Here is a 13,855-nt window from a genome sequence, read left to right on the forward strand (position 1 = left end):
TTCATGCGTCTGCGCTACACGCCATTTTGGATTTTGCAATATTACGCTAAAACCCGAAGCATTCGTCGATCAGCTTCTTTTAGCGTCCATGATTCATGTCCGTAAAGGGCCACCGAAAGGATTAGTGTTCTCTAGAGCGTCAGTTTATGCGAATTTGCAAGCTACGGGACTTCAGCTACAAAATGTAATGCCTGCGTAAAGGCCAATTCGCAGCTGCAATTAGTCGTTTTATTTTGCGACTTACATCGTTGTCACATATCACGAGCAAACCAAAATATATTCAGTTCCTCTTCGACACCAACACCATTTGGATTTCCGCGCCATGTACTTCGTTTTGGCGGTGTTAATGGTAAGTCCCAATTTCTCAATAAATGACCTAAAGACTTCTTTCGCTGCTCTTCTTTTGATTTCGGTGATATCGACGTCATCCGCAAAATCAAAAAGCACGTGAGGTCTCATTTGCTATTCTGACTCATAATTTTTACTCATCCAGCGTCACACGAATCAACGTAACTAGTTCTGTGGGAAAACCATGTCCTAGCGTTAACTGACACAGCTAATTTCGTTTTACTGAATCGTATGCCGCCTTGAAATCCATAAAAACATGATGAATCTGCAAGTTGTACTCCCGGAACTCGTCAGTTACTAGACGCAGGGTAAATATCTGATCTATCGTGAAGCGACCCTCATGAAAACCAGCTTGAAACTCGCCGACGAAGAGCTCAGCTAACGGACTCAGCCACATACGATAGGGAGAGCATCTTATAGGCAAAATTGAGCAACGTAATGTCTCGATAATTTTTACTCTCAAGTCGATGTCCGTTTTTTTAAATTATGGGAAATGAGGCCAATCAACCACTCCTCCGAGATTTGTTTTCCTCCCATATTCTGTTCCTGACAATGAGGTGGCGAATTGTTTCGTACAGTTGCTCGCTCCTCGCTTTTAGAAGTTCAGCCAGGATAGCATCCTTCACAGCATCTTTACCGTTTTTCAGCTCACTGATTGCTCTTTTGACCTCCTCCTGTGTTGATGGCTCCACAGTTTTACCGTCGCTCAAAATTCTTATCCTGTACTTGCTGATCTTCGTGTTTACTTCTCTATTCAACAGCGTCTGGAAATACTCTTCCACCTGGCTGCTACCGTCGTTTTGTAAGCAGGTGCCAGCACTATCATTGCACATCCCAGGCATGGCAAAATTCTTGCACCTGACCGTTTTGTAGAAACTCCGTGTGTCGTTGCTGGCGAACCTCTCCTCTGGACTGGCGAGCACGTGCTCTTCGTACTGACATTTTTAGACGGTGGGTTCTTTCTTCCGCAGCTCTACCAGGACGAACCAAAAAGATTCGCGCAGAGTTTCGGGCCTTCCTCACATCGGAATCGTGTGAAGAAATTCTGAAGAGGATTCGCACAGAATACCTTGCTTATAGAAGCAGAATTCTTATAGGAAAATCCAAGATTTCAATCCCAGGGATAGCTATAACTCGGCACAGGAATCGCCTGCACTATGGACTGTTTTGTTCTTCAGCTTTTTTGATACTTCAGTAATTCAGCTTATTTGATACTTGCAATTTTGCATGTCATTAACCCTATAACTTAAAATCTGCAGAAATATAAATGGGTGATAGATGAGGAAAACGTTGCATTGCTGGAAAAGATGCACAGTGGCACTTATCAGAATGTGAAAAGTTCTCTTCCGGGTTCGCTGAAGCACGGTCAATAAATAATCAAATATTCACGCTGCGGCAGATCCTCCAAAAAGTTCATGAATACAGAATTCTACGCACCATTATTTCATTGATTTCAAAGTTGCGCATGATTCCATCGACCGTAAAATCATGGCCATTCTAACCTCGCAGTGGACTTTATCAACGTGATGGTCCCTCATGTGGGCTGTTCAATATGCCGTTACAGGATGTTATTAAAGGAGCAACACACAGGCACAATCTTCAGCAAATCTAGTTAGTTCGTCTGCTTTGCCAATGAAATGGATATTGTCGATAGAACAACATCTGTGGTGGTGGCTGAAAAAACTAAAACTCAAAGTAGCGAAGATTGGGTTGAAGAAAAATGCGTCCAAACTAAAGTACCGTGAACCGCTAATATGCCGCACACGCTAAAAGTTGGTGACTCGGTCCTAGTGACGAGTGAGCTTGTTTTGTTTCGAGCATCGAGCCGCTATGCTGCTCGTTCTCCCGATACTCGACACTCGACAGTGACTGAGTCGAGTCAAGTTGCACGGGGCCCCTAATCTCAAAGGCCCGGTGGGCCCTTTGGCTCCCAGTCCGCCCCTGGAAACCACTTCACCACGCTCTGACAGCCCAATGAGGTTGGACATTTAAAAAAATAGAAGACATGGTTTCACGAATTGGCGCTCGTAGTTTCGGACCCCGAGACACAGCACAGGATGCCAATCAATGCAAGTTGAAGATTCTACTTGAATTTTCATGCCTCTATACCTCAGCCATTTGGGTGAGGTTGCGTATTCTTTCGCGATTTCTTCGTAGGATACATTACATGCGCAGAATTTGGAACATGAATAAAAAATCGGTGCCTAAATCTGCGCACTATTGCATCGCATTTTTCAAAGGAAAGCAATGCATGCAATCACTCTTTTTGTCTAAAACATGACTTAAACTAATTATTCTTTCTAATTATGCTGGGTAATTTGATCATTGCAAAGAATTTAGATCATAATTTTGTTAATTTTCTAGAAGGACAATCTTAGCGTTGCTGCTAACAACGATGTTTTCTGTCATATAAAATGCTTTCAGTTTCACGTTAAATTATTTCGCTCTCAAATATTATGACCCGTTTGTGAATAATAACGTAATATTCAACAGACAATTATAAAAAAATAACGCAATGGTCATAGTTATGCACAATGTTAAAAAATACTTATATAAAGAAAAATGCGCAGAATTAGGAGCTGCCCAGAATTAGGAGCGGTCACGGTAATTTCGATATGCACTGCCTGTTTTTAATATAGGTACTAGAATTTTTTTTCACACACATGGTATAATCACGCTTTGTCTTATAGGTATTGTTATTTGAAGGAAATTAGTATTTTTTTGAATTAGAATCATTTCACATCGTTTAGAGATTTTACTTATATTAACTAAGGATGCTTACTCCCGACTTTCGTTATTGATCTTTTATCATTCGCCTTTCAGCTATGCTCTTCGTTCTTTCATTTTTATTCAAGGAGTTTTTCGGTTTGGTGGTTCGTATATTTTAACATCTGTCTTTCTGGTATCTTTACATCTGTTTTTATTTGCGATTTGTTCTTCTTTTTATTGTCTTTTGTTGCGTTTTTAGTTGCTCTTGATGGCGTCTTTTTGTCCTCGCTTGTAGTCTGTTTTGGCGTTTCTTGTTGCTGTCGTTTAATTGACTCTTCATCGACTTTCCTGCATCTATTTTTTGTGTCATCGTCATTTTACTATGTCTCTAGACATTTTTGTCAATTTTCTAAAGTTTTTCGACGTCGTTTCGTCGTATTTTTGTCGTTCTTCGTCTTTTATTTGCATCGGCTTTTCGCCTTGTCATCACTTCTTCGCCACCTTTTCCCTGACTTTTCGCCGTCTCTTCGTCATCTATTTGCTGTCTTTTCGTTATTTTTCTTGAATTTTTTTCAACTCATTTTCCTTCCTTTTATCATTTCTCTGTCGTACTGTCGTATTTTTCGTCGCCTTACTTTTTACCGTTTTTGTTCTCTTTTTTGTTGGTGTTTTGAGATTCGATCATTTTGTCATTTTTGTGGTTTTTACCAGCTTTTCATCTTTTTCCAACGTTTTTTGTTGTCATTTTGTCGTCTTTGTAATCTTTCCATCACCTTTTCTCGTCGTCCTGTTTTTTTTTTGTTAAGACAACCAACAATGTCGCAAAAGACGACCTTTAAGACTGTCGCGGTGGCCTTTTACCCCAATGTCTATCTGGCATTTTAAATAAGACAACCAAAATGTTGTTCTTGACGATTTTTTGCCATTTTTGTCCTCTTTATTGTCGTTGTTTTGGCATCTATTCATCGACTTCATCGTATTTTCATGCTATTTCCGTCGTCTGTTCGCCATATTTTGACACATGTCATGTTTTTTGCCGTCTTTTGGTCAACTCTTTGTTGTTTTTTCTTCGTGTTCGTCGTTTTTTTGTCATCTCTGTCGTGTTTGTCATTTCTTGTCATGTTATTTGTTATTTTTGTTGTTGTTTTAGTGTCTTCTCATCGTATTTTTACCACCTTTATAACGTTCCTTTGTCGCTTGTTGTGCGTTTTTTCGGCGGTTTTTCGTCATGTTTTTGTCTTTTTCCGTATTTATTTACTGGGGATTTTAACTATTTGCCATTACCATTTTGTCATCTTATTGCTGCTTTTTTGCTGTTCTTTCGTCGTGTGTTTGTTGCCTGTTTGTTGTCGTTCTTTCGCCGGTTTTTCTCAATTCTATGTTGTCTTTTCTTTATATTCAGCTATTTCTTTGACGTATTTTTGTTGTGATTTTTTCGTACTTTCGTCATCCGTACGTCTTTTATTAACATCAAATTATTTCGACAGCTTTTCGCCGTCATTTTGTCGTCTTTTCTTCATTTTTGTCATCTTTCCATAATCTTCTATTGTCATTTTGCGCGATTTTCTTATTGCGTTGTAGTGTTTCATTTTATATCGTCACTTTCTTTGCTATTCTTTGTCGTATGGTTTGTTGTCCGTTGTCTTTTTAATGCCTCTTTTTTGTCGCCCTTTTGACACTTTTTAAACGATCTTTTGCCATTTTTATTGTTCTTGTAGCTGAAGTTTTTCATCGTCTTTTTGTCATCTTTTCGTTGCATTTTCGCTATCTTTCTGTTTGTTACTCTTTTGGCTTATTTTCGTCGTCTTTTCTTTGTTCTTTGTTACCTTTTTATCGTCTGTTGCTGTTGTTTCGTCAATTTTTTCGTCTATCCTTAACATTTTTTCCATTTTTTCAAAATCGCATATCGTTATAACATAATGAAATAAGATCTAAGCAAAAAAAGTAAAAGAACGATTCTAGTGACCCTTCATAGCTTTAGAATTTTCAATTAAGTTATGAAGTCAAAAAGAAATAGAACGACGAAGAAAACCTAAAATTTCAAAATAACTTTGAAGAGTTTGAACGTTAAAGATAATATGAAAAGAAAACTGGCAAGATTTGGATCGATGTGTGAGTTTTATGAAAATTAAAATAAAATTCGAGTTCAGGGCGACGAAAAATAAAATATGAAACCCGACCCTCTCTACTAACCACATTAAACTTCATAATGTTGTGCGTCGCTACGTTCGAACAACAACTGATCGAATATAGGCGATAGTTGCGAATACCAGCTCTGAGTTAATGGACAATTTTAAAACTTACTTTCATTGCAGTACAAGAGCAGTAATATTCAATTATTCGCATCCAGACTTTTAATTCATATTTAAGATGGATGATGGATTTAAGATGGTGCCCTCGTTAGAACTGGAGGAAGATCTGTACATCGCAGAACCGTTGTTTAAGGTGCATTTGGATGTGCCTTCCTTAGAATGGAAGGGAATTGTTGAAATAAGAGCACTAGTTGATAAAATAACGGAATCTGATGAAATAACGGAACCTGATGAAAGTGAAACTGGATTGACTGCGGTGAAACTGGAAACAAAAATGGAAACTGAAGATGATACTTTTGTTTCTACCCAAGAGGAGCTGGGCAACGCAACGGCAGTATATTCGGATACCCGTGATAACGAACCGCCAAACGGTCCAGATAAAATGAACAACACCGAAATGACCTGCCCGCCGCTAATTGCTCCTGAAAATGTAACTTGGCTTACCTATGACTTACCGTGCACTCAGAGGGTGGTCAATACTGAATATGCTGGAATCCGATATAATTCTGCGATCACCAAATCATACCGCGCAGTAAGACCGATGCCAGCGTCAGATTCCACTCCAGGAATCCCACTTCAGGCGCCTGTAGGTGCTCGTCCGCCACATATTGCTCAAGAAATTCACAGTCAGCCGCCTACAGTTGCTCCCCAGCCAAATTTAGCTCAATGTATTGAAATTGAGCGGCCTGGAGCTGCTTCCCAGCAGCATTTTAATCAAGGATATCAAACAGCTGCTTCCCAGCCATATGTTACTCCAAGAATGCAAAGTCAGTCACTTGGAGCTATTTCCAAGCAACATGTTACTCTAGGAGCACAAAGTCAGCCGCCTAGAGTTGCGCCTCAGCCACTTTCTGCTCCAGGAACCCAAAGACAGTGGCATGGAGCTATTCCCAAGTCGCATGTAACTCCAGGAACCCGAAGCCAGACGCCCAGAGCTGCACACCAGCCAAACTCTACCTCAGAAATGCAAAGACAGTCGCATGGAGCTATGCAGCAGTCGCTTAGAGTTGCTCCCCCTGCTCTAGGAAATCAAAGTTGTTTGATTGGAGCTATTCCCATGTTACGTGTTTCACCAGGAATCCAAAGTCAGCCGCCTAGAGTTGCTCACCAGTCACTTTCTGGTCCAGGAACACAAACCCAGCCGCCTAGAGATGCTTTCCAGCCAAACTCTACCCAAGGAATCCAAAGCCATCCGCAACAAATTTCGACAGAACCCGTTACAGTGCCAGTTGTTCCAGGGTTACTCCCTGAAAGTGTTGCATTGTCACGATATCTTCTGTTGCAATGTCCTCATGCATCACCAGAACCATCTTCAGGTGCCCGGGCACAGAGAGAATACATGCTGGTAAAGATTGTTTTCCGAACGGTTGCGTCGGTACCTAACACCGGCAAGGTTGGAGCCGCCATTGAAGTATTTCCGTCCGATTCCGCTACTGGACTACCGAGACGTCAAGTGTTACATCTTTTCATTATATAGTGGCGTGACGGACTGTGAAGGACAAACCCAATCGTCTGTTGATTGTTAATATACTCATTTTATTTATATTTGACATTGCATTTTTGCATGAAAAAAGTTTTACTAATATATTTTTAAGCAAATATTTAATTATCATTGAATCCGATAGTATTCCGGTCAGTTGTTAAAAGCGCTGCTTGCTTTGAAAATGTTCAATTATTCAGTTAGGTATGTACTATAAAAAATACAGTTTATTTTAGATTTGCACCAAATTGTCCCCAACTATTGTAAACTTCATATTAGTGTTTCACAGAAAAATGGAACAAAGCATTGTTTTGTTATCCGCTAATCAGAATTAAAAACTGCCAATTTCTGTCTCATTTGCTTCGTGCCTCGTAGAAAATTTTATGTAGCATGTCCTTATTTTGGCGGTTTGCAGATTAGTAGTATTTTTAGGCGATTCAATTAACGAGTAAGAAGTGAGACTAACAGTGCACATTTCAAAACATTATTTCTGATCATTCGTTTATTTATTACTAGCTGACCCGACAAACTTCGTATTGCCACAAATTAACCTGTGTTGTACATAAATCATGAATCTCGGATGATCTTTGTCACAATCTCGAGTTTAGCAAGTTTCTGAGCAGTTTAACCTTAGATGATTCATTTTGGCAGTTACGTAACTATGAAAGCATCCTAGGTAACCAATAAGCATCACCAATGCTATTCAAATGTAGGCCAATAAGCATTTAAGTCACCTTAAATGCTACATAAATATACAGCTACTTTACTGATAACCTTCTTGTAGTGCTGACAATGCTAATTTACAGCTAATTACCGACACGAAGAATTTGAATAGAATTCTGGATGCCAATTTACAACACCTATGCAGTCAAAAAGCTAACATACAATAACGTGCAGTATAAAATGCCAGATACGCTGATTTCCTGCTTACGTTAAGGCTTATTAGTTACCTGAAATGGGTAGTTCAATATATAAATTTGCAATTTTTCCTCACAGTAAAGCAGAAAACAACTCCCCTGTACCCTCATTGCATAGCCAGAAAGCGGATAGTAATATTCGCCATGATTGTACAACATTACGCCGAATATCATTTTGCGAAAAACCTTAAGCGGAATGTACCATTTCACGGAAAATTTTTTTGTGGAAAGTACCATTTCGCGATCCTCTCCTTACTCGCTGTCGGAAGGGAACCCAGGTAGACCTAGGAAAATAAATAAACCTAGACAGTAGTGATTTCTACGGGGAGTTGCCTCCCCACAGTGGGCGGCGCTTCCGACGGCGGGTCGCCGGCAACACTCGCGGCCGTCTCGTCCTGAATGATCTAGTGTTACTATAGATAGTTTTTGTGGTCTTGTTATTGATTAATGTTTTATGGAAGAGTCTCGAATTTCTCGAGTTCGATTAGTTTTTGAGTTTCGCAAAAATTTCTGTTTTATTTGTATGAGAGTCCATATCCCCCTACCACAGGGGTGAGAGGTCTCTAACTATCATAAAATAAATTCAAGACTCAAAAATCTCCTACATGCTAAATTTGGTTCCATTGGCTTTATTAGTACTCAAATTATTAGGAAATTTGTATTTCATTTGTATGGGAGCCCCTCCTTTTAAAAGGGGAAGGGGTCGTAATTCACCATAGAAAAAATTTCTGCCATCTAAAACTCCCACATGCCAAATTTGGTTCCATTTGCTTGATTAGTTCTCGAGATAAGAGGAAATTTGCATTTCATTTGTATGGAAGCCCACCATCTTAAAGGGGAGATGGGTCATAACTCGCTTTCTAAAGAGGAGAGGGGTCTCAATTCATCATAGAAAAAATTCTTGCCTCCAAAAACACACACATGCCAAATTTGGTCCCATTTGCTTGATTAGTTCTCGAGTTTTGAGGAAATTTGTATTTCATTTGTACAGGAGCCCCCCCTTTTAAAGTGGGAAGGGGTCCTAATTCACCATAGAAAATTTTCTTACCCTCGAAAACCTTCACATGCCAAATTTGGTTCCATTTGCTTGATTAGTTCCCGAGTTATGAGAAAATTTGTATGGAAGCCCCCCCTCTTAAAGGGGAGAGGAGTTATAATTCCCCTTATAAAGAGGGGAGGGGTCTCAATGTACCATGGAAAAAATTCTGGTCACCGAAAACACCCACATGCCAAATTTTGTTCTATTTGCTTGATTAGTTCTCGAGTTATGCAGAAATTTGTGTTTCATTTGTATGGGAGCCCCCCCCCCCTCTTAGTGGGGGGAGGGTTCTCTAACCATCACTAAAACCTTTCCCGGCCCCAAAAACCTCTACATGCAAATTTTCACGGCGATTGGTTGAGTAGTTTTCGATTCTATAAGGAACATACGGACAGACAGACAGATAGACAGACAGAAATCCTTTTTTATAGGTATAGATTGTACCTTTCGAAAACATTTAGCACATTTCACGTCGTTTTATCGGATACGCTGCTGGAATTCCGTTTAGCTTGACTGGTGCAGTTATCCTTTTGCAAGCAATGCTAGGCCTACCGGATTTTGGCGAGCTGAGCTCTCCAATTCAATCTTGATTTGTGTTGATTCCACGATGGCTTACTTTCCACAACGGCCTTCAAGTATCAATTCAGTTTTATTTTAACTCATTTCTATCTCAATACAGCACTCTGTCCTTTTCGTTTCAGTTTTTCCTAAAATCTCTATAAAATGTTGTTTAAACTTTTTAAAGTATCGCCCGATTACGCGGAAAACTCCAGACTTCCGGATTAGAGATTAGACTTTGAGCAAAACTAGATATTAGAATTGAAATTGGACTTGAAATCGGACCTGGCATAGGGCAATTAATTAGATTTAGATTTCCACTAATTTGTGCTTGACGCTTTACTTCGAATTGAAGTGAAATTGAACCTGAAATTAGTTTTGAAATTGGATCAATTTGGAGTAATCTGCACTATAAATTTTACTTGTAAGTAGAAATCAGACATTAAACTTTAAAGTTTTTACTTGAAATTGAATCAAACTTGCAATTGGTCGGTGTTTAGTCAGACCGAACCAAGTGACAAAACTCTGATTTCGAGAAAAACGCGTTCAAAGTTTCCTGCTGCTGTGTAGTTTAAAGCTGTCAATCATTCGAAATCATTTCATATATCTGGCTGTTTGCAACATTTAAGTAATCTGGTTAGAGTCATTAACTTTTTTAACTGTCATTAACTTTTTTAAATTTTGCGACTAGGTAGGGTCTGATTTAACACCGACCGATTAGACTTGAAATTTGATTTAGAGTTAAAAGTTGAAAGGATTTGAAATTAAACTTAAAACTGGAATTGGATCTAAATTAAATGAGACATTAGAGTTAGAATTATATTTTAAATTATACTGGAAATTTAATACATATTGACTTTTAAATCGGTCTTGAAATTGGAGATTAAATTTGACTTAAAATCGGACATTAAAATTGAACTAATTTGGAGTTGAAGTTTTACTCTAAACCAGAAATGGACATGAAATTAGACACGAAGCTTTACTGAAACCTGGACATAACATTCGTCTTATTCTCTCACACGTATTACCACTTTTCTGTTCATTTTTCCAGTTTTTATTACGTTTTTGTCTGTTGCATTTTCTTGAGTTTTGCTCTCACTTTTTTGTTTCCGTTTATCTTCTTTTTTCTTTCGCTTTCCTTTTTTCTGTGCCGTGTTTGTCGGGTACACATTGTTTGCACATTTTCTTTTCCGTTTTTCCTCTATGCCCGTCCTTCGCATCTTTCGTCTTGGTCGTCCGTTTTGTCGTTTTTTTCTTTTCGATACCTGGTTTTCCCAAGCAGCAATTTAAGTTTTATTTCGTTTCTTTAGTGGATTTCATGACCAATTTCATAAAACTGCTAATAGAACTATGAGCTCCACTAGAACCTTCTGATGACCGCTATAAAACTTCCTACCGACCAACAGAAGGTTTTTAAATCCTCTTGAAGAGTCAGGCATAAGCTCAAGTAGGATTATGCTTTTCGCTTTGTTCGACAAAGATATAAAGCATTAAGCTTGCTGCGTGAAAATAATCAGTAAAGTTTTACTGAAATTAAATAAAAAAAGAAGCTTTGCAATTAAATTCTACTATTTATATTTATTCAACATCAACAGTTAAGTCGAGTAGTCCAGTCGAGCAATTGAGTCGAGTACTCGAATCGAACAGCTTAGTCAAGCAGTCTATTCGAGCAGTCGGGTCAAGCAGTTAAGTCAAGGAGTTGAGTTGAGCAGTCGGGTTGAGTGGCTAAGTCGAGCAGTCTAGTCGAGCTGTTGAATCAAGCTGTAAGATGAGTTAAGCAATCAAATCGAGTAGCCTAGTCGAGCAGTAGAATCGAGCAATCGGGTTGAGCAGTTGAGTCGAGCAGCCGATTCGAATAGTCCAATCGAGCTGTTGAGTCAAGCAGTTCATTCGAGCATTCGAGTGACTTCAAGTCGAGCAGTTTAGTTGAGTAGTCCAGTCGAGCAGTTGAGTCGAGCAGCCGATTCGAATAGTCCAATCGAGCTGTTAAGTCAAGCAGTTCATTCGAGCATTCGAGTGACTTCAAGTCGAGCAGTTTAGTTGAGTAGTCCAGTCTAGTAGCCCAGTCGAGCAGTTGAGTCGAGTAGTCCAGTCGAGCAGAGGAATCGAGTGGTTGAGTCTAGCGTCGAATCGAACAGCTGAGTCGAGCAGTCTAGTCGAGCAGATGAATCATGCTGTCTAGTCAAGCAGTCCAGTCGAGCAATTGGGTTGAGTAGTCAGTCAAGCAAATGTGTCAAGCAGTCGAATCGAGTAGCTAAATCGAGTAGTCCACTCGAGCACGTAAATCGAGCTGTGCATTCACAGTCAAGTAAATCTGTCCAATCAAGCAGTTGAGTCGAGCAGTCGAATCGAACAGTTCAGTCGAGTAGTTCAGTTAAGCAATTGAGTCGAGCAAACAAATCGAGCAGTCTGATCGATCAGTCCAGTCGAGTAGTCTAGTCAATCAGTTGAGCAATCGAGCAGTCCAGCAGTCGACCAGTGAGGTGACTAAGAATACAACTCATTGCTACGAAAACATGACGTCCTATCAGGGACTTGTTTTTAGTTACCGATAAGCCTCTTATGACGTCCTGTCAGAGACCTGGTTTTCGGTACAGACATAAGCCTCTTATATAAGTAGATTTTCAGCAGTTTCCGTTGCTGTGGAACATATGCGCATTAAATTTCATCCTGCATATCTATTTATATAAGAGGCTTGTCTGTAGCTTAAACCAGGCCTCTGACAGGACTTCATAAGAATCAGTAATTAAAGGGCCCTATTCTCACAGTCACCTAACCTAAATTTTTTTTGGTGAGAGCACAATATGCGATTCTCAGAGTTACCTCCCAAGCAACAATGTGAGTTTTATTGTACTTTTAAGGCGGTGTTCATGTCCAATTTTGGCCTTACATGCCATAATAAGAGTGTAAAAAACCCCAAATTGTTACCTGGGCTGGGTGACTGTACAAATCAAATGGGGCCAGTAAGATGAGGTGAGGGCGACTGTGAGAATAGGACGGGTGAGAGAAGTCAGGTGAGGTGAGGTGACTGTGAGAAAAGGGCCCAAAAACAGGTCCGTGAGAGGACGTCATGTTTTCGTAGCAATGAGTTCTATTCTCTGTCACCCAACTGGTCGACTGCTGGACTGCTCGATTGCTCAACAGGTTGACTAGTCTACTCGACTGGACTGCTCAACTGAACTGCTTGACTTAACTGTTCGGTTCGACTGCTCGACTGGACTGTTCGATTCGACTGCTCAACTTGCCAGCTCGACTCAACTGTTCGATTCAAACACTTGACCGGACTACTAGACTCAACTGCTTGACTTAACTGTTCGGTTCGACTGCTCGAATCAACTGCTCGTTTCAACTGCTCGACTCGACTAAACTACTCAACTCGGCTGCTCGACTCAACTGCTCAACTCGATTGCCCGATTCAACTGCTCGACTAGATTACGTGATTTAACTGCTCGACCTAACAGCTCGATTCAACCGATGACTGGACAGTTTGATACATCTGCTTGACTAGACAGCTCGACTTAGCCACTCGACCTCAACTACTTGACTTAACTGTTCGATTCGACTACTCGACTCAACTGCTTGACTCAACTGCTCGATTCAACTCCTCGACTGGACTACTCGATTTAACTGCTCAACTGAACTACTTGACTCAACTGCTCGATTAAACTATTCGACTGGACTACTAGATTAACCTTAAATTGAGTGACCGAAAATCCAACAAAATTCGAGCAGCGGAAGCATCCGAATAAAAATTGTTAATCAAACGTTTCAATTTACGTAAAATTACGTAAGTAACAAGTATTTGGAGTCTTTTGACGTTAATTGAAAAAAACTGTCCGAAACTGGAACACGAAAATTTTGGCAGGGGTGTAGGTGTACTCGGTTGATCAATTGAGGGCGACTAAACAGCTCGTTTGCTCTTCGCAAACACTGGCCAATGGAATGTATCCACAGTTTTCTGAACATACATTTCTATTTTCCAGATCGTAAGATTCGAGCTCAACTGGGTAGCATAATAAAGTGGCTGACATTAACACACCATCAAAAATTTGAAATTTTTGAAAACCTGCTAATTTAGGAGCCTAGTATAAAAAAATCCGTGTTGAACTCTAATATTCTTCAGAATAGCCGCCATAAGTCTGTTTGATCACGGTGTTACCGTATTAATAGCACCATAAAACTAACAATTTTTTGCGGTTTAACAAGCAACCGCAATACCGTGGAAATATAAACAACCACAATAACTTTGCTTTATTACCATTTTCATTATGGTTTTATAGCTAGCCACAAGTAGTTTTTGATTCGTATCATCTTGGTATTGCGCAGCATCATAATCAAACCAGGGGTAATGGATTCATTCCGCAATAAATCCTTTATAAAATTCGAATGAAACCAAGCGGTTTTAGAATTGTTAGTTGGGGTTTCCTTCTTTTCTGTTACGATTATCCTGTTTATGACCCCTCTTTCCTTTTGTTCTTATTTTCTCTCCCGT

Source organism: Sabethes cyaneus, chromosome 3 (genome assembly GCF_943734655.1).
Source record: "Sabethes cyaneus chromosome 3, idSabCyanKW18_F2, whole genome shotgun sequence".
Taxonomy (NCBI): domain Eukaryota; kingdom Metazoa; phylum Arthropoda; class Insecta; order Diptera; family Culicidae; genus Sabethes; species Sabethes cyaneus.